Source organism: Neoarius graeffei, chromosome 4 (assembly GCF_027579695.1).
Source record: "Neoarius graeffei isolate fNeoGra1 chromosome 4, fNeoGra1.pri, whole genome shotgun sequence".
NCBI classification, from domain to species: domain Eukaryota; kingdom Metazoa; phylum Chordata; class Actinopteri; order Siluriformes; family Ariidae; genus Neoarius; species Neoarius graeffei.
The window spans coordinates 78,099,741-78,125,637 of NC_083572.1; the positions used below are offsets into that span (position 1 = coordinate 78,099,741).

Genomic DNA, 25,897 nt, shown 5'->3' on the forward strand with positions numbered 1-25,897 from the left:
GTATGTTATTTTACTAAATAAATCTCATCATCATTGTCATGCTGGAACATGTTTTGAGCACCTTAGTTTCAGTGAAGGAAAATTGTAATGCTCCAGCATTCAAAGACATTCTATAAAACTTTCACTGTGCCAAAAGTCCAAGAATCCATATACAGTATATATATATATATATATATATATATATATATATATATATATATATATACTTGCAAGAATTTTTAACAAGGCCATGATTGGAGAGTATCCGATTTCATCATTTTTGGGTCACATTTTTAAATATTCACACAAAACCATCTCTGCATTCTAGGGTATTTAGTGCAGTGTCTGTGCTTTCAACTTTCTGGCAACAGTTTGCGGAAGAACCACATATGGGTGTGATGGTCAGATGTCTCCATACTTTCAGCCATATAGTGTATGTGGCTAGGAAGAAACTGTTTCTGGCTTCATGGTGGCTGATGCTTGTTTTTAGGTATTGTAAAATGCTTCTTTCTATTTACAACTCAAGCATTTGAGGTCAGTCTGTGAAGATTTAGGTGAGTCATTCTATAATTAGGGGTACATCTCAAGTCCATGTGCTGTATTTGTCAATTTCACTAACTATTAACTTCAGCCAATGATCTTTTGTACATTAGCACACATTTCTCTTTTATATAATACAAAAAGTCAACAAATTACATCATTTTACTCTGCAAAAATGCATATATAATACTGGAATTTGGTGTTTTTATGCTGTCCGATTTTCCAAATGTCAGGTTTGGTCTTCATATTTACATTTTAAAAAAAGGCTTTTGTTTAAAATTTTTACAAATATTTATTCATGGTAATTATTATAATATGACAAAAGTGTTTAAAAGCCTAAAATGCTTTATATTATAAATTAAATGAAGAATTTTGTGTGCGTCCGAGAAACTTATGTCAACTGTGTTACCCACTGAACCCCCCCCGCATAAATTGGCAAATGGTTTGGTCCTAAGTCATGTGACCAACATCATGTGATGTCATATCCTCTTTGGTGGGAAATTTGAAGACTATGTGGTAAGTTTTGAGTTCACCTCTTCAATATTTTCATCAATACTGTTGTATAGTCCTAGAGAGGGTTAATTGTCTGTCAACTGTGTTGTCAACATATTCATATAAACCTGATTTAGAAATTGTATTTACAAAGTATACAGCTAAAGATAATAAAAATATGAATTGATTAAGGTCTTGTAGTGAAAGCTCTGAGGTCTGCAGTTAGCACAACACTCTAAAAATGGCCAAAATGTCAACTGGGTTACCGTCAACTGTGTTACCCATCAGCTATGACACAGTTGAGGAGGAGTATGTTTTTGTCACTTAATCTTCATATTGACAGACAAACAAACAGAATGATTTAATATGTTCAATTTGTTAAATAAGCTACGTTTCTCTGAAATTGTGTCTAAATGTTGTTTTAACAGTTCACCTGAATTCATCAGCTTATTTATAGTTAAATTTAAAACAATAAAAAGCTCTTTTTATCCTAAAAAGTGTCCTCTTGTTCTTCTGCCCTGTCAACTGTGTTACTCCCGTCAATTGTGTTACATTGCCTGTCATCTGTGTTGCAAGTGTTTTTTGTGCTATAAATCTCTTATGTGTTTGATGAACTGTAAAATAAAAGATTGGGGATTATCTCTGGATAGGGAAGTCTTGTATAAGGAGGGAGAACAACTCTAAATTCGACGTAACAAGGATTTATGTTGAAAAAAGTGTCATTCTGCATCACAGTGAACCATAAAATCCTATTTATGAAGCTCAAAATTCATATTTTCCACAACAGTTGTACAGATTAATTAAAAACATCTTGTTAATGGACTTAAGCACTTTCAAACAAATGTGTTTTCAAATGTGTAGTATTTTTATATATGTTTAAGATGACATAACATTTGTCCGTAACACGGTTGACAAAATAAACAATCAAATGTTCATTTTCATTAAAATATTTTAAAAGTAATTTAAGATTAAGCTTGGCAATTAATTTGTTTAGGAACTTGAGGGTATATACCATGGAAAGATATAGGTTATTTATTGAAAAAGAATACTAATATTTTGAGATTTTGCTTTACATGAAATGTACCCCTAATTATAGAATGACTCAGGTACATACAGTGCCTTGCAAATGTATTCATCCCCCTTGGTATTTGTCCTGTTTTGTCGCATTATAAGCTGGAATTAAAATGGATTTTTGGAGGGTTAGCACCATTTGATTTACACAACATGCCTACCACTTTAAAGGTGTAAATTGTTGTTTTATTGTGACACAAACAATAATTAAGATGAAAAAACAGAAATCTGGAGTGTGCATAGGTATTCACCCCCTTTTGTATGAAACCCCTCAGTAAGAGCTGGTCCAACCAATTTACTTCATAAGGTCACATAATTAGTTGATTAAGATCCACCTGTGTGCAATCAAAGTGTCACATGATCTGTCACATGATTTCTGTATAAATCAACCTGTTCTGGAAGGACCCTGACTCTGCAACACTACTAAGCAAGCAACATGAAAACCAAGGAGCACTCCAAACAGGTCAGAGACAAAGTTGTGAAGAAGTATAGATCAGGGTTGGGTTATAAAAAATATCCTAAACTTTGAATATCCAACAGAGCACCATTAAATCCATTATAGCAAAATGGAAAGAATATGGTATCACTACAAACCTGACAAGAGAAGGCTGCCCACCAAAACTCACAGACCGGGCAAGGAGGGCATTAATCAGAGATGCAACAAAGACACCAAAGATAACACTGAAGGAGCTGCAAAGATCCACAGCGGAGCTGGGAGTGTTTGTGCATTGGACCACTTTAAGCCGTACACTCCACAGAGTGGGGCTTTATGGAAGAGTGGCCAGAAATAAGTCATTGCTTAAGCAAACACATTTGGAGTTTGCCAAACAGCATGTGGCAGACTCCCTAAACACATGGAAGAAGATTCTCTGGTCAAATGAGAATAAATTGATCTTTTTGGCCATCATGGGAAGTGCCATGTGTGGTGCAAACCCAACACCCTGAGAACACCATTCCTACAGTGAAGCATGGTGGTGGCAGCATCATGCTGTGAGGATATTTTTCATCTGCAGGGACATGAAAGCTAGTTCGGACTGTAGGAAAGATGGATGGCACTAAATGCAGGGCAATTCTGGAGGAAAACCTGTTGGAGTCAGCCAGAGATTTGCGACTGGGACGAAGGTTCACATTCCAGCAGGACAATGACCCTAAACATACTGCTAAAGCTACACTGGTGTGGTTTAAAGGGAAACATTTAAATGTCTTGGAATGGCCTCGTCAAAGCCCAGACCTGAATCCAACTGAGAGTCTGTGGCATAACTTGAAGATTGCTCTACACCAATACAACCCATCTAACTTGAAGGAGTTGGAGCAGTTTTGCCTTGAGGAATGGGCAAAAATCCCAGTGGCCAGATGTGGTAGGCATGTTGTGTAAATCAAATGGTGTTAACCCCCCAAAAATCCATTTTAATTCCAGCTTGTAATGCGACAAAACTGGACAAACACAAAGGGGGATGAATACTTTTGCAAGACACTGTATATGGGGCAGCTTCCCCTGTGCTGCTACCTTGACGCAGTGGGGAGGCTTGAGTGCCTCAAGGAACCTGTAAGCTATACTGGTGGGGGCCTAGACTTAGGTCCTTGGCAGGTCCTCGACAGGTTCAACCATGCCGGGTAGGTTACAGGCAAGAGGTCAGACAAAAGGCAGCTCCTGGCCCTCCAGGTTGGGGGTTGGGCGTGAGGTCAACAACCTCACCCTGCAAAAACTCAATCCTGTTACTGAAACTATGACTTTTTTACCTACGAAACCCCAGGGCCTGACAGGAAGCTCCGGTCTAGCAACAGGCACCATGACAGCTCCTGATGAAAGCCTACCCCAGGAAGTCAGAAGCTTGAATCGGAGTCTCCTAGGCCCTAAAAGTACCATCCGGATTGGTACATGGAATGTTCGAACAATGTTCAAAATTTCAAAGACAGCTCAAGTAAGCAGGGAAATGCTGAAATACAACCTAGATGTTCTTGGTGTGAGCAAATGTCGATGGACTGGCACAGGACGTAAAGTAACCTCAGAAGGCCTAACCATTGTATACTCTGGTAAAGACAACCAACATGCTAATGGTGTAGCCCTCATACTGAACAAATAGGCAACTAAATCACTTCTTGAATGGGAACCCATCAGCAATAGGCTAATCAGAGCCAGATTTGACTCCAAGTTCTGCAAACTAACTGTTCTACAATGTTATGCTCCTATGAACGAGGCAGAGGATGACATTAAAGATGAGTGGTACGAGCAACCACAACGAGAAATCAGTAAAACCCCACAACATGATACAATACTGGTAACGGGAGATTTGAATGCCAAGGTTGGCAGTGACAACAGTGGGAGGGAAGATGCTATGGGTCAGCATGGATGTGGAAACATCAGCGACAATGGAGGGAGACTTATTGACTTTTGTCTAAGCAGTAGGCTAGTGATAGGTGGAACCATCTTCCCACACAAAACCATTCACAAACTGACCTGGACTTCCTCAGATGGACATACCATTATTCAAATTGACCATGTAATAGTAAACAAGAAGTGGCAGAGGTCTCTACTAGACGTCAGAGTCTACCGTGGAGCAGATGTTGTCAGTGACCATCATTTGATAGTGACCAAGGTTAGACTGAAGTTAAGAGCAACACCTCCCACCAAGCAGCAGCATAAGGTGTTGGACACTTACAAACTACGCACTCCAGAAACTAGACATGAATTTGCCCTAGAGCTAAGAAATCGTTTCAAAGCCCTAGAGAACCTAGTAAATGAAGAAGAACAAAACATTGTGGAAACAACATGGAATATTATAACAAAGGTGTATAGAGAAAGGCTGAGAAAGTCCTAGGCTATAGAAAGAAGAAAGGCAAGGAGTGGTTAACACAGGAGACTTGGAAGAAAATTGAAGAAAGGAAAATAGCCAAAAGGAAGTTGCTGAATACAAAGTCACAACGGGCAAAGGACACATACAGGAGCAAAGACAGAGAGGTTAAATGGAGTGCTTGACGTGATAAGAGAGCCTTCGTAGAGGAGTTAGCGAATGAAGCAGAAAGGGCTGCCACTAGAAGAGAACTTAGCACAGTATACAGAATTACCAAAAGGCTCAGTAGCAAGAACAATGTCTGCTCTGTACCAGTCAAAGACAAACAGGGAAAACTGCTTACAACTGAAAGGGAACAAGCAGAAAGATGGGCTCAACACTTCGAAGAAGTATTAAACAGACCAGAGCTGGATGAGCCGGCTGACCCAGTACCTTCCAATGACATTCCCATCAATACCAACCCGCCCTCTCAAGCTGAAGTAGAAACAGCAATAAAGGCAATGAAAAATGGCAAAGCACCAGGTATTGACTCCCTACAAGCAGAACTTTTGAAAGCAGACTGTGCTACATCTACACTTCTACTCACAGACCTGTTTGCCAAAATCTGGGAACATGAAGTCATTCCTCAGGACTGGAGCAAAGATAGATTAGATTAGAATAGAACTTTATTGATCCCTTTGGGCGGGTTCCCTCAGGGAAATTAAGATTCCAGCAGCATCATTACAGGATAAACAGAGAATAGAAATTAGAGAAAAAACTTCTAGATAAATTAAATTAAGTATTTACATATTCAAATATAAAAAGAATAAGATATGGGGAAGAGAGGAAGGGGGAGAGGAAAAAAAGGGGCCAGCAGGAGAGATATTGCACTTTATATTGCACATTGTCCAGTATAGCTTATTGTTAGGCTAGGCTACTGCTCCTTCCCATCCTCTGTCCTCTTGTTACTCCTCCTCCCCCCCCCAGAGAGGAGTTGTACAGTCTGATGGCATGAGGGACAAAGGAGTTTTTAAGTCTGTTCATCCTGCACTTGGGAAGGAGCATTCTGTCACTGAACAGGCTCCTCGGGTTGCTGATGACGGTGTGCAGAGGGTGACTGGCATCGTCCATGATGTTCAATAGTTTGTCCATAGTCCTCTTCTCTGCCACCGTCGCCAGAGAGTCCAGCTTCATGCTGACCACAGAGCTGGCCAACCTGATCAGTTTGTCCAGCCTGGATGTGTCCTTCTTGGATGTGCTGCCCCCCCAGCACACTACGGTGTAAAACAGGACACTGGCAACCACAGACTGATAGAACATCCACAGGAGTTTCCTGCAGATGTTAAAGGACCGCAGCCTCCTAAGGGAGTATAGCCTGCTCTGTCCCTTCCTGTATAAGTGATTGGTGTTGCAAGTCCAGTCCAGTTTGCTGTCCAGCCACAGCCCGAGGTACTTGTAGGAATCCACAGCCTCCACCTCGACTCCCTCAATCAGAACTGGTCGTGACCTTGGTCTGGACCTCCCAAAGTCAATGACCAGCTCCTTGGTCTTCGAGGTGTTGAGCTGCAGATGGTTCCTGTTGCACCACACAGCAAAGTCCCTCACCAGACTCCTATACTCCTCCTCTCTGTCATCACCGATATACCCAACGATGGCTGTGTCATCAGCGAACTTCTGAATGTGACACAGCTCCGAGTTGTAGCAGAAGTCCGCGGTGTACAGGGTGAAGAGAAGAGGGGCCAGCACTGTGCCCTGGGGTGTTCCGGTGCTGCTTATCACAGTGTCAGATGTGATGTCCTTCAGCCTGACGTACTGTGGCCTGTCGGTGAGGTAGCTGGAGATCCAGGTGACCAGGCAGGGGTTCACTCGCATCCTGTTCAGTTTGTCCTGAAGTAAAAGGGGCTGGATGGTGTTGAAGGCACTCAAGAAGTCCAAGAAGAGGATCCTCACTGTGCCATTTGCCTTATCCAGATGCGAGTGGGCTCGGTGTAGCAGGTAGAGGATGGCATCTTCCACACCAACACCTGCCCAGTATGCAAACTGCAGACAGTCCTGGGCATGTTGCACCTGGGGTCTGAGGAGGCTGAGGAAGAGCTGCTCCAACGTCTTCATGAGATGTGAAGTGAGTGCCACCGGTCGGAAGTCGTTCAGTTCGCTGGGCCGATTCTTTTTGAGAACTGGAATGATGCATGATGTCTTCCAGAGGGTGGGCACTCTCCCCAGCTGCAGGCTGAGGTTGAAGATGCATTGGAGTGGTTCACCCAGCTCAGCAGCACAGGTCTTCAGTAGTCGGGGACACACCTTGTCCGGGCCTGCTGCTTTCCTGGGGTGAAGCTTCCTCAGTTGACCTCTGACCTGGTCTGCAGTAATGCATGGAGGAGTCTGTGTTGAGGTGGGGGAGGAGGGGGCTGCTGTGATGACTGGGGGGAAGTGTGTTGAGGGAAGAAGGAGAGATGGCTGCAGTGAGGGGGAGGGTGGGGGGACGCGGGCTGGTTGAACCGGTTGAAGAAGTCATTCAACTTGTTGGCCCTCTCCACTGTCCCCACAACGACTCTGGTCTTTGTATTGTAGCCTGTGATGGTTTTCACACCTTCCCAGACCTCCCTCATGCTGTTCTCCTTCAGCTTCTGCTCCACCTTTCTCCTGTAGCTGTCCTTAGCTTCCCTCATGCAGTGCTTCACGTCCTGCTGTGCTGCTTTCATCGCCTCCCTGTTCCTGCTCCTGAAGGCGGCCTTCTTCCTGTTGAGGACAGCTTTCACTTCCTGTGTTACCCATGGCTTGTTATTAGAGTAACACCATACAGTCTTAGCGGGGGAAACCATGTCTACACAGAAGTTGAGATAATCCGTCAGACAGTGTGTCAGCCCCGCTATGTCCTCACAGTGTGGGCTAAGCAGCACATCCCAGTCCGTGATGTCATAGCAGTCTCTGAGGGCATCTTCCATTTCAGGGGACCACCACCTGATGGAGCTAGTTGTTGCAGACTACCTTTGAACTAGGGGGGTGTAGTTTGGCTGTAAACGAACCAGGTTATGGTCAGACTTCCCTAGTGGGGGGAGGGGTGTGACTCTGTATGCATCCCTCACATTAGCGTACAGCAAGTCAATTGTCCTGTTGTTCCTTGTTGGACAGTCCACAACCTGGTAAAAAGCAGCCAAAGTAGAGTCCAAAGTAGCGTGATTAAAGTCCCCAGAAATTATCATAAATGCCTCAGGGTGCTGTGTCTGCAGCCTTGCTGTGACAGAGTGAATCCTCTCACATGCAGCAGCTGCGTCTGCCCTCGGAGGGATATAAACACAGATGGTGATCACGTGACTGAACTCCCTCAGCAGATAATATGGCCGCAGGCTACCGGCTAGCAGCTCCAAGTCCGGGCAACATAAAACTGTCTTTACGGAGATATGTCCCGGGTTACACCAGCGGTTGTTCACGTCAATGATGAGTCCCCCACCTTTGCCTTTCCCGCATGCTTTAGTGTCTCTGTCGGCTCTCACAGCAGTGACTCCCCACAGATCCACGTTAGCATCTGGTACAAGGTGTGCTAGCCATGTCTCCATAAAGATAAATAAGTTGCTCTCCTGATAAATCCACTGATTGTTCAGTGCGGATAGCTTGTCGACCTTATTTGGCAGCGAGTTCACATTCCCCATGATAACGGAGGGAATGGATGGTTTGTAGCACTGCCAGTTGTCCGCTAGCCTAGCCTTTAGCTTAGCCCCGGCTTTGCAGCCCCTTGATTTCCTCCTCAGCTCCGCTGGGATGGGGTGTCGTATCCCAGCTCATCCCATTGTTTTCAGGGCCAGCAGCTCCTCTCTTGAATAAGAGTGAAAACTGGCTCCTGGTTGCGTGTTAAAGTTAAAAATATCCATATGATATAAGTAAAACACACTATGTCTTTGTAAGAAGAGCAGAAAAGTAAAAAGGTGAAAAAAAGAGGTTTAAAGAGCTAAAACCTACAGAGCTACTGGAGAGGCAGCCATCTCACACAGCGCCAAACGCTATAAAGGTCTCATATTTAAGATCCCTAAGAAGGGGGTTCTTAGCAACTGTGATAACTGGCGGGGAATAACATTACTATCTATCTCCAGTAAGGTATTCTGCAGAATCCTTCTCAAAAGGATTGACAGTGCAATAGACTCCAGGTTAAGGGAAGAACAAGCAGGTTTCCATAAAGGCCGCGGCTGTTCAGACCAGCTCTTTGCCCTGAGGAACATCATTGGACAGTGCATTGAATGGAACTCCCCATTGCTCATAAACTTCATAGACTTCCAGAAAGCCTTTGATAGTGTTCATAGGGAAAGCTTGTGGAAAATCCTAAGGGCGTATGGTCATCTCATCTCATCTCATCTCATCTCATCTCATTATCTCTAGCCGCTTTATCCTTCTACAGGGTCGCAGGCAAGCTGGAGCCTATCCCAGCTGACTACAGGCAAAAGGCGGGGTACACCCTGGACAAGTCGCCAGGTCATCACAGGGCTGACGCATAGACACAGACAACCATTCACACTCACATTCACACCTACGGTCAATTTAGAGTCACCAGTTAACCTAACCTGCATGTCTTTGGACTGTGGGGGAAACCGGAGCACCCGGAGGAAACCCACGCGGACACGGGGAGAACATGCAAACTCCACACAGAAAGGCCCTCGCCGGCCCCAGGGCTCAAACCCAGACTTTCTTGCTGTGAGGCGACAGCGCTAACCACTACACCACCGTGCCGCCAGGGCGTATGGTATTCCACACAAAATAGTTACCATTATAGGAACATTCTACGAACACTTTGAATGCAGTGTTATCACAGAGAATAGTTTAACTAAACCATTTTGCATTAGGTCTGGTGTTAGACAGGGATGCATTCTCTCCCCAATTCTGTTCCTAATCACTATCGACCGGGTAATGCATGAAATTACATCAGACTGTTCTCACGGCATCAGATGGACTCCTACCACGTACCTTGAGGACCTTGACTTTGCTGATGACTTGACTGTTCTTGTATTCATTCGTACCCTACTCCAGGAAAAGACTGTTCACTTAAGTGAACAAGGTAAACAAACTGGTTTGTACATCAACAAGAAGAAGACACAAGTTATATACATTAACACACCGACAGACCCCCCCCATCAGCATAGATGGAGAGGCCCTGGAGGGTGTAGGAGTCTTCACAACCTGGGAAGTGCTATGAGTCCAACTGATGATGCACAAAAGAACATCAAATTTCGCCTCAACAAAGCTAGGGGTTCCTTCAGCTGACTGCAAACTATTTGGAAATCTAAACAGTATAGTCTTAGGACTAAACTCAGACTCTACAACAATAATGTCAAGTCAGTTCTTCTATATGGCTCAGAGAGTTGGAGAGTTACAAAGACTGACATGAGGAAGATTGATGCATTCAACAACTGTCTCTGCAAAATATGCAACATCTTCAGGCCAAACAAGATCTCAAATGAGGAACTACATAGCAAAACTGGATGTAGAAGACTATCCACTGAAATTACTAGCAGAAGGTTGAAATGGCTTGGCCATGTACTAAGAATGATGGACGACAGAATACCCAAAGTCGCCCTAAACTGGAGACCAGATGGGAAAAGGAAAAGAGAAAGACCTAAAACCACGTGGAGGAAAACAGTGTCAGACGACCTGGCATCCATGGGGCTCTCCTGGCAATCAGCACAGACTATGGAGCAGGATAGACCCAGATGGAAAGAAAAAGTCATGGCCTTATGTCTCACTAGGGATGAAGAGCATAAGTAAGTAAGTACATGGGGCAGCCATGACCTAAAGGTTAGAGAAGCAGCCTTGAGCCCAAAGGGTTGCTGGTTCGATGCTATGGTCCAGCAGGAAAATCCATAGCTGGAGTACCCTTGGGCAAGACACCTAAACCTCAACTTCTCCCCAGGGGCTGTGTGTGTGTCACACGTGCACGCACTTGTTGTACATTGCTCTGGATAAGAGCGTCTGCTAAATGCCTGTAATGTAACATATTTTGAATGATGCTGAGGAAATAGCTATAACCTTCTTTTGACTGTTAAAAACATTAATGTTGTACATCCAATATAAATCTAATGAAGGACATCTCAGTCAGCAAACATTTTGACCCCTTTAATCACGTCTGAGTTTCTCTCTGTTCTTTCCCTTCTTTCCTGTGCTTATTCTAGGACCCTTATTCATAATATGGTCATAGTGAACACCCTTTCAACACACTTAGTACTGTTTGACATTGTAGAAGAGTAATGATTCTTAATCCCACTATCCGGACTATCCGGCGTCTTTAAAAAGAGGATGTGATCCCTTTTGAGTCTGGTTCTTCTCAAGCTTTCTTCCTCTTATCTTCTCAGCGAGCTTCTGGTTTCTTTATTATGAATCTTAATTTTCATTCAGATTTCTGTAAAACTGCTTTATGATAATGGCTATTGTTAAATGCACCATACATATAAAATCGCATGGAATACTGTTGATTTGTCTAAAATATGTAAAACAATGGAATTATACATAGCTATATACAGTACAGAGTTTGCATGTTCACCCCGTGTCTGCATGGGTTTCCTCCAGGTGCTCTGGTTTCTCCCACAGTCCAAAGACATGCAGGTTAGGTTAATTGGTGGCTCTAAATTGACCATAGGTCTGTGTGTGTGTGTGTGTGTGTGTGTGTGTGTGTGTGTGTGTGTGTGTGTGTGTGTGTGTGTGTGTGTGTGTGAATGATTGAGATGAGAAAACCCCTATAATAATCCAGTAGAAAGCAACCAGAAACCAATGCTGTAATTCTTCCCTCGAGATGTTGATGGCTGGTAAAAGCTGTCAGAGTGGCCACGTCACTGTAGTGACATGCCAGATAGATAGATATACACAGAGATGGACAGTAACAAAGTACATTTACTTGAGTACTGAACTTAAAGGACATATGCAAAACCTTTATTTTTAAATACATTTCTGAGTGAATAGTATCTCCATCCTTGACTCTTGTATGCTACATAAATAGGAATAAAAAATATATATTTGAAAGTTAAAATCGACTGCAAAGTTGGCATTTGAGCTGCCCCGCTGAGCCAGCCAGCCCTGAGTGTGTGACGTCACTACGGTAACTGGTTTTAAGGCCGAGGCCTTTGACAGCTATAGACCAAAGTCATATAAACAAAAATTTACAGTGAAAGTAAGAAATCCTGTTACCGACTTGCTCAACTAAGACTGATTTGACTTCACTGATTGTGGGTTGAGTCTCATTAAAACAGGACAGGTGTTATAACTTATGCAACATACATGTACATGCATGCATTTTCACTGATAAAACGTAAAAGACTAATTAAATAATCAGATGAACTGAGACAATCACATTCTGAAGCAAATTAAATAATCTTATACCGGTAACTTAAACACACAATACAAGTTACATGTATTAATCTAAATACAGATAAACAATGTGTTGTTGTTTTTGTTGTTTTGTATCCAAATGAGAGTTGCTTCTTACCCATCTGTGTTCTTGCTTCTTGAAGGCCGATCTTGTGGCCTATTGTTTTGAAACAATCTGACTTTCAGTTGTTCATTCAGTTCTCCGTTCATTCACTTCTTCCACATAATGGCGAGATATTGCTGTTGAGGCAAGCATATCCAGCGGAGAAATCAGACAGCTGGTCCATTCATTCTGCATTTTCTCCATACTGAGTACTCCACCATTACTGCTTAGCTCAGGCAATTACTAAGACCCGGGACGAGACGGGACGTCACCGGTTTTAGCAACAACCGCTGGGAGGTCACTGCCCAAGCAATAATATGTCACGTCCCGTTCCGTCCCGGGTTTTACCAACAACCCTCGGCTCACACCCTGGGAAAACTGGTACAACTGAACTTCTCATCTCATCTCATTATCTCTAGCCGCTTTATCCTTCTACAGGGTTGCAGGCAAGCTGGAGCCTATCCCAGCTGACTACGGGCGAAAGGCGGGGTACACCCTGGACAAGTCACCAGGTCATCACAGGGCTGACACATAGACACAGACAACCATTCACACTCACATTCACACCTACGGTCAATTTAGAGTCACCAGTTAACCTAACCTGCATGTCTTTGGACTGTGGGGGAAACCGGAGCACCCGGAGGAAACCCACGCGGACACGGGGAGAACATGCAAACTCCACACAGAAAGGCCCTCGCCGGCCACGGGGCTCAAACCCAGACCTTCTTGCTGTGAGGCGACAGCGCTAACCACTACACCACCGTGCTGCCCACAACTGAACTTACTTTCCTTTTTTTTTTAAAATAAAATAAATACTTTCCCTTTCTTGTAGTTTTCTTTAATTGTTGGTACTGCATCCTCTTTCAATACGGGCTTATAGCCAATGCTCCTCAACAGATCAGAGGTCTCGTACGAGTCTTCAGGAAAATGTGCAAAGCAGAGGAGAGACCACTTCGTAGGCGCCCAATGTGCCCGTGAACTTCTCGCAAAACTCATCCAAATCTTTGCAGTTTGAACATTCTTGGGCCATGAATGCAACATAAATCCACCTTCTGTCATGTTGCTGCACCCGCCAGCAACACATCTTCATGGCATGGCGATAAATTAGCTCAAAATGGAGGATCGGAGTTGCAGTCAGCTCTGTGTTTTGTATAGTGGAAATGGCGATGAGACTGATAGCCTTCCTGCTGTGACGTCACAGACGTCGAGGTCATTCACTCAGACCACTACCTATACGAATCACTTTAATCATAAAAATTACTATATTAGATTTATTGTTAACACTTAAAACTATTCCTGCGCTATTCTTGAGGTCTCAAGGCATTTATAAACAAAAAGTGAGGCCATGGTTCTGTGTATATGCTTTAAGTACACTTTTTGAGTATCTGTACTTTACGTGAGTATTATTTTTGTTGGAAACTTATGAGTTTAACTTCACTACATTTGAAAGACAAATATCGTACTTTTCATTCCACTACATTTCTAGCAAAGTCCTCATTACTATGAACCAGCTTTGAAAGTGGATGTTTTTTTCTTTTCTAAAATGTGATTGTTTTTTTCGCAGGTGACACTGAGACAGCCGATCAGTAATCACTAGGGTCACGTCACATCCATAGACTGTATAAAATCAAGCTCAATGATTTCTCAGCAGCATTATTTGAACACGATCAGTTGATAGCAGAATGGAAGGAGGTGGTTTTTCTGGGGCATGCACATGCACCCATGGCTATACATAGAACCCATGTTTTAGTTTTCTGAAAGGATTAAAGATTCATTTTGTTTTAAATGTTTGCTTTGTTTGCCTAAAACGAACCACATCACGGCCTACAAAAACTCGCTGTCCAACCTGTGGAAGCATATTGAGGTCTGTAAATGTTTTATTCCAAGAGAAAGCTTGCAATGAAGTTGTCAGTGCTTTTAGAGCTAGCGATAACATTGCAGTAGCAATGCAGTCTGGTTAGTCAAACGACTTTCTATGGATTTTCCCGCCAAGTTGCCATCGCCTTGTCCACGGCTAACATTAACACATAGCTAGTTAACTTGGATACTGTTAATTAGCATGTAAAAACAGAGTTACACTAACATGAATAACTTTCAGAATCCTTTCAGAAATTTGTTTTAGCATAATCTTACCAAATAAACAGAATGTAGATATCTGTGTTTATCTGTGTTTAAAGGTGTTTATTCGACAGGTCCTACAAGCTAGTCAGTAAATCTAGTAGGTTGCTCAGAGGCATTAGGTATTGGAAGCGTTGTGGCAATAATACAACAATGTGTTGATAGAAAATGTACTTTTAATACTTAAGTAGTTTTAATAGTGTGGCAGCGGGGGCGTGGTCAAGCGCCGGTCTGTGACAGGAGGGCGGAGCCAGGGAAGGTGAGTGGCAGAATCACTACACCTGATGGTAATTAACCTGTGTTTTGTGTGTCTTCCCAGTAACCGCGCCCTATTTAAGGAGGCAGAGGGAGAGCAGAGGAGAGCTCATCCCGGGACTAGAACACAGCGTGTGTGTGTGTTTTTCTCTAACAGAATAAAACTAGGCTGTTATACTGAAAAGTCTGGCAATAAAAAGCCTATTAGTACCTGAAGGTTTGTCCTGCCGTCCTCTGTGCTCCACCCACACTTCAGAGAGCTCTACAGTGGTGCCGAAACCCGGGACAAGGTGGAGCACCAACCTCGCAGCCCCATGGAATCCTCCCCGTTCGTGGACCTGGTCCACGCCCTTGCCACGGCTCAGCAAAGCCAGCACCAGGCGCTCGTCAAGCTCCGAAAGGAGCAAGAGCGGCGCTTCGAAGCCCTGGTGCTGGCCCAGCAGGAAGATTGCGAGGCGTTCCGGCATCTCCTCGCGTCGGCGGGGTCCACCAGCGCCCCGGCCGCGGGCCCGTCTCCCCTCACCGTGACCAAGATGGGCCCGCAGGATGACCCCGAGGCGTTTCTCACATTGTTCGAGCAGGTCGCCGAAGCCTCGGGGTGGCCGATGGAGCAGCGCGCGGCGCGCCTCCTCCCCCTCCTGATGGGAGAGGCGCAGCTGGCCGCGCTACAGCTCCCCGCCGACCACCGGCTGGCCTACGTGGACCTTCGCCGGGCCGTCCTCCAGCGCGTGGGGCGCACACCAGAACAACAGCGCCAGCGCTTCCGCGCGCTGCGGTTGGAGGAAGTCGGCCGGCCGTTTGCGTTCGGCCAGCAGCTCCGGGACGCCTGCTGGCGGTGGCTGAGGGCCGACGATCACGACGCCAAGGGAATCATCGATCAGGTGGTGCTGGAGCAGTTCATCGCCCGCTTACCAGCCGGAACCGCGGAGTGGGTCCAGCGCCACCGCCCGGCGTCGCTGGATCAGGCAGTAGGACTGGCGGAGGATCATTTGGCGGCTGTTCCGGCAGCAGGACAACCGACGACGTCTTCTCTTCTCTCCTCTCCTCTTCTCTCTCTCTTTTGTGTTGCAGACCGACGCGTCGGACAGAGGGCTGGGGGCGGTGTTGTCCCAGGAGGTGGAGGGGGAGGACCGCCCCATCCTGTATATTAGTAGGAAGCTGTCGGTGCGTGAGGGGCGCTACAGCACTATTGAGAAGGAATGCCTGGCAATCAAGTGGGCGGTCCTCGCCCTCCGTTACTACCTGCTGGGGCGCCCTTTCACCCTCTGTTCGGACCACGCGCCCCTCCAGTGGCTCCACCGCATGAAAGATGCCAACGCGTGGATCACCCGTTGGTATCTGGCACTCCAATCCTTCAATTTCAAGGTGGTCCACAGGCCGGGGGCGCAGATGGTCGTGGAGGACTTCCTCTCCCGTCAAGGGGGGGGGGGAGTCGGCTGCGGGCCGGACGGGCGCCCTGCCTGAGTCGGGCGGTGGGGGTATGTGGCAGCGGGGGCATGGTCAAGCACCGGTCTGTGACAGGAGGGCGGAGCCAGGGAAGGTGAGTGGCAGAATCACTACACCTGACGGTAATTAACCTGTGTTTTGTGTGTCTTCCCAGTAACCGCGCCCTATTTAAGGAGGCAGAGGGAGAGCAGAGGAGAGCTCATCCCGGGACAAGAACACAGCGTGTGTGTGTGTGTGCTTCTCTAACAGAATAAAACTAGGCTGTTATACTGAAAAGTCTGGCAATAAAAAGCCTATTAGTACCTGAAGCTTTGTCCTGCTGTCCTCTGTGCTCCACCCACACTTCAGAGAGCTCTACAAATAGCAAGTACTTCAGTATTTTAACTTAAGTAAAAATGTGACTGTACAACTTTCACTTGTATCAGAGTAACATTTATCCAGTGGTATCTGTACTTTGACTTAAGTAATGAAGTTGGGTACTTTGTCCACCTCTGGATATACAGTACATGAACTGATAATAAGAATAATAGGCAACATTTCATTTATATAGAAAGCAAGTAATGAGTGTAAATTAACTTGCTTACTTGCTTAGTTTGAGCGCGCTCAGACAAAAGTAACTAGTCATGATATCTTTCAGTTGCTCCCGTACTATTGCTAGTATGGTTTCAGTACTAGTGGTCACAACTCCGACTAGCAACCGCAGTATTCATCTATTGTGAAGTGTCTGATGCCATATAGCCATCGTGTTTCCACTACCATGCAACTGATCTGTTGGTGTGCGCCAGTGTAATAGACAACGTCCTGCTGCCAACGCTGTGTTTATAACTGTATCCCCGGTTCTGGGAGGCTTAGGGTGTACTGACACTTGCCCAAGGTGAGCACCCAGACTAGTGGAGGGAAGGAGTCGCCTTGTTTCTCCATTCTAGACCAGCTCCAAGCAAAGTCTAGCCACTGTCCACAAACAGTTGACAAACAGATATTAATCAACAAACATACAACAACATAATGGACAAGAGCAAATGAATAAAGTTACATAAGAAGACAAGAAGAAGGAAAAGGAAGGAGAGGCACTGCTTAGAAACTGCTTAGATACTGACAAGAGATTGATAGCACTGAGGAAAGAGATAAGAGGTTTTGAGACGTGTTTTGAAGGAGGAGAGGGATGAGGCTTCAGTGCTCTGTGGAAGGAAATTCCAAGGTTTGGGTGCTACAACACTGAAAGGAAGTCTAAATCTGAGGAACACAAGTGAACTGGAGGCAAAGATGTCATTCCTTTGGCATATTCATCATGAGTTTTATGGTGTTAAATGGACTGTGTATATTTTTGGCATGGTCCGAGTGCATTCATTAACATCTATGGCATTCATAACCTTTGCAGTTGCAGAAATTGGAGCAGATAACAAAAGGGTCCATTATATAAGCATTTTCCGAGACTGACCCACAAACATGAGCCTGTCAGCCCTGCCACGGTCATCTACCATCACAAATTTTCCCCTTCAGTGTATAGCTTTTTTTGTGCACATAATTGTTGTGCTGCACTTCGTTCATTGACTGCCTGAAATTGCTTCCATTTAGGAGCAGCATGCATGCATTTACAGTATGTGAACACCTCTGTCAATCACACACTTGCACAATAAATAAATAAATAAATGCAAGATTAATTTCCAGACTTATTGGCCATCCTGATCATAATACATGTTCAGCAATTTCTCAAGGTCACCTGTACCACATTGACACTTTCAGAGCCTGGCAGTGTGCCTTATTTATTTATTTATTTATTTATTTAAAGCATGCCACTGCACATCATTTGATGGATTTTTTTTGCCATTCTTTCTCAATAATGTCTCACCAAGAAGCATTTTGTTTTTAAATATAAAACCTATAAACTTTAAAGTGTATGCAATTCCAATTATTTCATCAGAAAAAGTGCAAATTTCCCCAGCTAATGAGGGCTTAAGATGTTACCTCTCTGAAATGAGGACAAAACTTAAGTGACAACTTTTCACCTAAAATTTCATCTTGAATGTGCACTCTCAAACACATTAACGAAGAGTGGTTTCTGTTGCCCTTTTCATTTATTCTCTTGAAACCAAACGGAAAGGTTTTGAAAACACGGTTTCAGTTCCATTTTAACATGCCCTTGTCTATTTCCTCCTCATAATTTCTCCTTGCTTCAATCTCAGTTGCAATCTAAAGAGCACTTACGCTAGTTTAACAGCTTTGTGCACAAATACACAACTATTTAATTATGCATAAATCAGGCACACATTCATAGCAATGCATTCATTAATCATGCATAATCAGTCTGTGCATGATTAATCTAATGAATGCTAATGGAGGCTTTGCACTAAATATTGTAATTAAAGACTGCAATTAAAATCTAAAAGCAAATCCTTCATTGATTAAGTTACAAATATTTACACATTTAAATAAACTGTCAGTCAAAATCTTTTGAAAGCTCTCTATTTTAGAATTTTTGGTTTAAATTAAATCATAACTCTTTAACTCACTAACTCACAAATACTAAAATTTGAAACATAAGAAAGGACTTTAATTAATTGGAACAATCTAGAGCTAATCAGAAAAAGCCAACATCTTTATCACTCAAATTAAGTACCTTCGGAATATCACACATTTATATTTTACAGTTGATACTGACACTGTCAATCAAACCTTTAAAGGCTTAACAGTTTTACACACCAAGTGCTTTTAATAAAACACTCATTCTGAGTGACTCAATATCTAGATAGATAGATAGATAGATAGATAGATAGATAGATAGATAGATAGAATTTATTGATCCTGAAGGACATTGTAATGGTATGTTAGCAGCACCAGATCATTAACATCACATACATAGCAAGTGTGTGTATATATATAGTGTTCAGTGTAAATGAGTTCACCCCCTTCGAAAAGTAACATTTTAAACAATATCTCAATGAACACAAACAATTTCCAAAATGTTGACAAGACAAAGTTTAATATAACATCTGTTTAACTTATAATGTGAAAGTAAGGTTAATAATATAACTTAGATTACACATTTTTTCAGTTTTACTCCAATCAGGGTGGTGCAAAAATGAGTACACCCCACAACAAAAACTACTACATCTAGTACTTTGTATGGCCTCCATGATTTTTAATGACAGCACCAAGTCTTCTAGGCATGGAATGAACAAGTTGGCGACATTTTGCAACATCAATCTTTTTCCATTCTTCAACAATGACCTCTTTTAGTGACTGGATGCTGGATGGAGAGTGATGCTCAACTTGTCTCTTCAGAATTCCCCATAGGTGTTCGATTGGGTTCAGATCAGGAGACATGCTTGGCCACTGAATCACTTTCACCCTGTTCTTCTTCAGAAATCCAACAGTGGCCTTAGATGTGTGTTTAGTCATGTTGGAAAAGTGCACGATGGCCAAGGGCACAGAGTGATGGTAGCATCTTCTCTTTCAGTATAGAGCAATACATCTGTGAATTCATGATGCCATCAATGAAATGCAGCTCCCCGACACCAGCAGCACTCATGCAGCCCCACATAAGGACACTGCCACCACCACGTTTCACTGTAGGCACCATGCATTTTTCTTTGTATTCCTCACCTTTGCGACGCCATACAGTTTTGAAGCCATCAGTTCCAAAAACATTTATCTTGGTCTCATCACTCCAGAGTATAGAGTCCCAGTAGTCTTCATCTTTGTCAGCATGGGCCCTGCCTAACTCTAGGCGGGCTTTTTTGTGCCTGTGCTTTAGGAGAGGCTTCTTTCGTGGACGGCATCCATGCATGCCATTCCTCTGCAGTGTACGCCGTATTGTCATGGGAAATAGTCACCCCAGTTTGGCTTTCTACTTCTTTAGGTAACTGCAGTGAACTTGCATGCCAATTTTCTTCAACCCTTCTCATCAGAAGATGCTCCTGATGAGGTGTTAACTTCCGTGGACGACCTGGACGTCTCTGTGAGATGGTTGCAGTTCCATCTTTCTTAAATTTTTGTACCACTTTTGCTACAGTATTCTGACTGATAAGTAAAACTTTGCTGATCTTCTTGTAGCCTTCACCTTTGTGGTGTAAAGAAATTATTTTCTTTAGGGAATTCTGAAGAGACAAGTTGAGCATCACTCTCCATCCAGCATCCAGTCACTAAAAGAGGTCATTGTTGAAGAATGGAGAAAGATTGATGTTGCAAAATGTTGGCAACTTGTTCATTCCATGCCTAGAAGACTTGGTGCTGTCATTAAAAATCATGGAGGCCATACAAAGTACTAGATGTAGTAGTTTTTGTTGTGGGGTGTACTCATTTTTGCACCACCCTGATTGGAATAAAACTGAAAAAATGTGTAATCTAAGTTATATTATTAACCTTACTTTCATGTTATAAGTTAAACAGATGTTATATTAAACTTTGTCTTGTCAACATTTTGGAAATTGTTTGTGTTCATTGAGATATTGTTTACCGTAAAATGTTACTTACCCAAATTTATCATAAGAATTCATCGATATCCTCACGAGTGACATATAGAGAAATATGCCACAGTTTTGGTTCCTCCATGTCCCAGATGTAGCTTATATGAAAAATACAAGTGGCATATTTCCCACCCAGTAAAACACTCGTGTCCATATGGACACGAGTGTTTTACTGGGTGAGAAATATGCCATTTGTATTTTTCATATGAGACACACACACACACACACACACACAACACAGAGAGAGAGAGAGAGCCCAAATTCCAACATATCAAATGCTGAACCTGAGAAACCATATTGTTTTTTGAAAAATATATGCTCATTTTGAATTTAGTGCCTGCAACACGTTTCTAAAAAGTTGGGACAGGGGCAACAAAAGACTGGAAAAGTTGTGTTCACATCTTGTAATGTAAACTAATGAGGTTAATTGACAACAGGTCAGTAACATGATTGGATATAAAAAGAGCATCCCAGAGAGGCAGAGTCTCTCAGAAGTAAAGATGGGGATGGGTTCACCACTCTGTGAAAGACCGCATGGGTAAACCATGCAACAATTTAAGAATCATGCTCCTCAATGTAAAACTGCAAAGAATTTCGGGATCACATCATTTACGGTACGTAATATCATTAAAAAGATTCAAAGAATCTGGAGAAATCTTTGTACGCAACAGACAAGACCAAAATCAAACACTGGATGCTTGTGATCTTCAGGCCCTCAGATAGCATTACATTAAAAACAGACATGATTCTGTCGTGGAAATCACTGTATGGGCTCAGGAACACTTCAGAAAACCATCGTCTGTAAAAACAGTTTATTACTGCATCCACAAATACAAATTAAATCTATATGTAAACAATATCCAGAAACATCGCCACCTTCTCTTGGCCCATGATAATTTATGATGGACTAAGGTGAAGTGGAAAACTGGCTGTGGTCTAATGAATTAAAATTTGATATTCATTTTAGAAGTCATGGACACCACATCCTCTGGACTAAAGAGGAGAGGAACCATCTGGCTTGTTATCAGTGCACAGTTCAAAAGCCAGCATCTGTGATGGTACGGTATGAGGGTGCATTAGTGCAAATGACATGGGTAGCTTGTACATCTGGGAAGGCATCATTAATGCTGAAAGATGGAGCAACAGGCTGCCATTCAAACAAGATCTTTTTCAGGGAAGGCCTTGCTTGATTCAGTAAGATAAAAACTGCATTCTGCACGTATTACAAAGTGTCTCCGTAGTAAAGAGTCTGGGTGCTAAACTGACCTGCCTGCAGTCCAGACTTGTCTTCCATTGATAACATTTGGAGCATTATGAAGAGCAAAATATGACAAAGTAGACCCTGAACTGTTGAGCAACTGAAATTGTATAGCAGACAAGAATGGGGCAACATTTCACTTTCAAAACTATAGCAGTTGGTCTCCTCAGTTCCCAAACACTTACCAAGTGTTGTTAAAAGTAGAGATGATGCAACACAGTGGTAAACATGTCCTTGTCCTAACTTTTTTTGAAATGTGTTGCTGGCATCGAATTCAAAATGAGCATATATTTTTCAAAAAACAATAAAATTTCTCAGCTTCAACATTTGATATGTTATCTTTATACTATTTGAAATATCGTGTTTCCATGATTGGATTCAAATGATCACATTCTGTTTTTATTTACGTTTTACACAGCATCCCAACTTTTTTGAAATTGGGGTTGTACAGTGCCTTGAAAAAGTATTCATACCCCTTGAACTTTTTCACATTTTTCCACCTTACAACCACGAACTTAAAAGTTTTTTATTGAGATTTTATGTGATAGACCAACACAGAGTAGCACATAATTGTGAAGTGAAATGAAAATGATAAATGGTCTTCAAAATTTTAAACAAATAAAAATCTGAAAAATGTGGTATGCATTAGTATTCAGCCCCCTGTACTCTGATACCTCTAAATACAATCCAGAGCAATCAATTGCCTTCAGAAGTCATCTAATTAGTTAATAGAGTCCTACTGTGTGTAATTTACTCTCAGCATAAATACACTTGTCCTGTGAAGGCCTCAGTGGTTTGTTAGAGAACACTGAAGAACAAACAGCATCATGAAGACCAAAGAACTCACCAGACAGGTCAGGGATAAAGTTCTGGAGAAGTTTAAAGCAGGGTTAGGTTATAAAAAAATATCCCAAGCTCTGAACATCTCAAGAAGCACTGTTCAATCCATCATTCAAAAATAGAAAAAGTATGGCACAACTGCAAACCTACCAAGACATGGCCGTCCACCTAAACTGACAGAGTGAACAAGGAGAGCACTGGCCAGAGAAGCAGCCAAGAGGCCCATGATCACTCTGGAGGAGCTGCAGAAATCCACAGCTCAGGTGGGAGAACCTGTGCACAGGACAACTATCAGTCGTACACTCCACAAATCTGGCCTATTTGGAAGAGTGGCAAGAAGAAAGCCATTTGTTGAAAGACAGGCATAAGAAGCCATGTAGGGGACACAGCAAACATGTGGAAGAAGGTGCTTTGGTCAGATGAGACCAAAGTTGAACTTTTTGGCCTAAATGCAAAGCGCTATGTGTGGTGGAAAACTAACAGTGCTCATCACCCTGCACACACCATCCCCACTGTGAAACATGATGGTGGCAGCATCATGCTATGGGGATGCTTTTCTTCAGCAGGGACAGGGAAGCTGGTCAGAGTTGATGGGAAGATGGATGGAGCTAAATACAGGGCAATCCTGGAAGAAAACCTGTTGGAGGCTGCAAAAGACTTGAAACTGGGAAGGAGATTCACCTTCCAGCAAGACAATGACCCTAAACATACAGCCAGAGCTACAATGAAATGGTTTAGATCAAAGAATATTCATGTGTTAGAATGGCCCAGTCAAAGTCCAGACCTAAATCCCATTGAGCATCTGTGGCAAGACTTGAAAATTGCTGTTCACATCCAATCTCCATCCAATCTGGCTGAGCTTGAGCTATTCTGCAAAGAAGAATGGGCAAAAATTTCAGTGTCTAGATGTGCAAAGCTGGTAGAGACATACCACAAAAGACTTGCAGCTGTAATTGCAGCAAAAGGTGGCTCTACAAAGTATTGATGCAGGGGGGCTGAATACTAATGCACACTACATTTTTCAGATTTTTATTTGTTTAAAATTTTGAAGACCATTTATCATTTTCGTTTCACTTCACAATTATGTGCTACTCTGTGTTGGTCTATCACATAAAATCTCAATAAAAACTTTTAAGTTCATGGTTGTAAGGTGGAAAAATGTGAAAAAGTTCAAGGGGTATGCATACTTTTTCAAGGCACTGTATATACACACAGGATGCAAATATATATTGGACATACAACTGATTCTAACAAAAAATAAAATAAAATAAAAGAGAAAATATAGTCATATCATTTAGTCATCATTTCCAGAAACATTTCAGTCACTTTGAGATACTAAGGCATATTCTTTATAAAGCTTATTATAATGGAAAAAAAGTAAATGGTATATCTTTTTTTTTCTTCAGATGGTGGAAACTGGCTTCTGCAAATATTACACCATACTGATTTGCACACACAATTGCCATCCCCAAGTGACCTTCAGGCTGCAGTAAATCATATTGTCAGGGAAAAATTAATTTACTTGTATGGATATTTCTCAGTGCTTTGCACCTTTAGCTAGAATTGCTCCAAATTGCAAATTTATTAGGGTAAACACATCATACACATATGCTATTTTACTCAGAATCAGAATCTGAGTCAGCATCGTTTTGATCGCCGTATACATTTCACATGTATTCAGAATTTTTCTTTGTGTTGGGTCACAACACGATATATTCAACACATACATCACAGACAACACAATACAATTACCATAATTACCTAAAATACAAATATTGCAGCTTATGTACAAATATTACACTTTAAGCAAAAAACGGTAGGTTGAATTGTAATTTGAGAGACGCAATCCTCCATAGACCCTGTTTTTGGTTTTATTATGTTTACGTGTTTTAACATATGCAAATCCAAGTTAACTGAAAAACAGTGTGGATTTCATAATGGTAATAACTTAATTTCAGTAACTGCTTTATCCTGATCAGGGTTATGGTTGGCTAAGCCTATCCCGGGAACACTAGGCATGAGGAATACACCCTGGATGGGACACCAGTCACAGTCAGACTGGTAAATATTTTAAAATACTGGAAATAAGGGTGAAATTGTGACTATTGACATTTATCTCAACATGCTTTTGAATGCTCCACTATGATTGGTTAAAATGTGTTGATTCAGATTTTATAACAGCAGCTCTGACAACAGTCCCAGCAGGAAGGTGTATATTCATGCATTTGTTTTTATAATATAATATCATTTCCTTTGTAGCAATTTACACAGAGACTTCTGTGAAGGACCCTCTGCATAAATTGATTACAAAATGCAAGCGATTGTTGATATGGTGAAGCTTTCTGTGAGGATTTTCTTTTTTTTATTTTAGAATTTCAGAAGGAGTCTCTAGTGTCATCACTTTGTAGCAGTCAGAGGTAAAGCTCTGACTTTAAAAAAAAAGTTTTCCAACATGGGGAAGTTTTCAGGATTGCGGTTTCTTGGTATCATGACAAGCTGCAACTTTTTGTCTTATTGTTGTAGCATATAATGTATAATAGCTTTCATAATGTAGGTGATAAAAGGAACTCATTTGTTTTAATGAATGTTCCATAACATTTAATGTAACTATAAGTTAAGAAAATGACATGAATTTAAAAAAAATGTTCTTTAGTTAATCAAAATAGTTTTGGTAAATTGTTGGAGTATAAGGAGAATGAAACACTTTGGGACATGTTGTTATTACCTCCTCCAACTTTGTTTTAGTCAACTTTTAGTTGTTTTGATTTTAGTCAAAGTTGATTTTAGTCAACTTTGTTACAGGAGGTTATCTTTCCACCTTTGTTTGTTTCTTTGTCTGTTCCCAGCGTAACTCAAAAAGTAATGAATGGATTTTGTTGAAATTTTGTGGAAAGGTGGGCCATGGGCCAAGGAACAATTGATTAGATTTTGATGCAAATCTGGATATGTATGTGGATCTAGGACTGTTTTGTCTTTTCCCAACATAACTCAAAAAGTAGTGAATGGATGCTGGTGAAATTTGGTGTACAGCTTTAGCATTATCCTAGGTTCAAGTGATTTGACTGTGGTGTCGATAATATGTGGCTTGGTGGAAATATACATGCTACTGTGTGCCCTTCTCAAGTCAAAGTCCCTCTCATGCCAGAATCTGGTCTTCCCAGGTAGTCTCCTATCCCAGTCTTAACCAACTCTTTAAGGCATATGGGTGCTGCAC

At 42.4% G+C, this 25,897-nt stretch overlaps 1 pseudogene; it reads left to right on the forward strand.

The window, feature by feature from the left end:
- Positions 1-3,689: 3,689 nt before the first annotated feature.
- On the forward strand, positions 3,690-4,901 carry LOC132884617 (craniofacial development protein 2-like; annotated as a pseudogene).
- Positions 4,902-25,897: the final 20,996 nt, after the last annotated feature.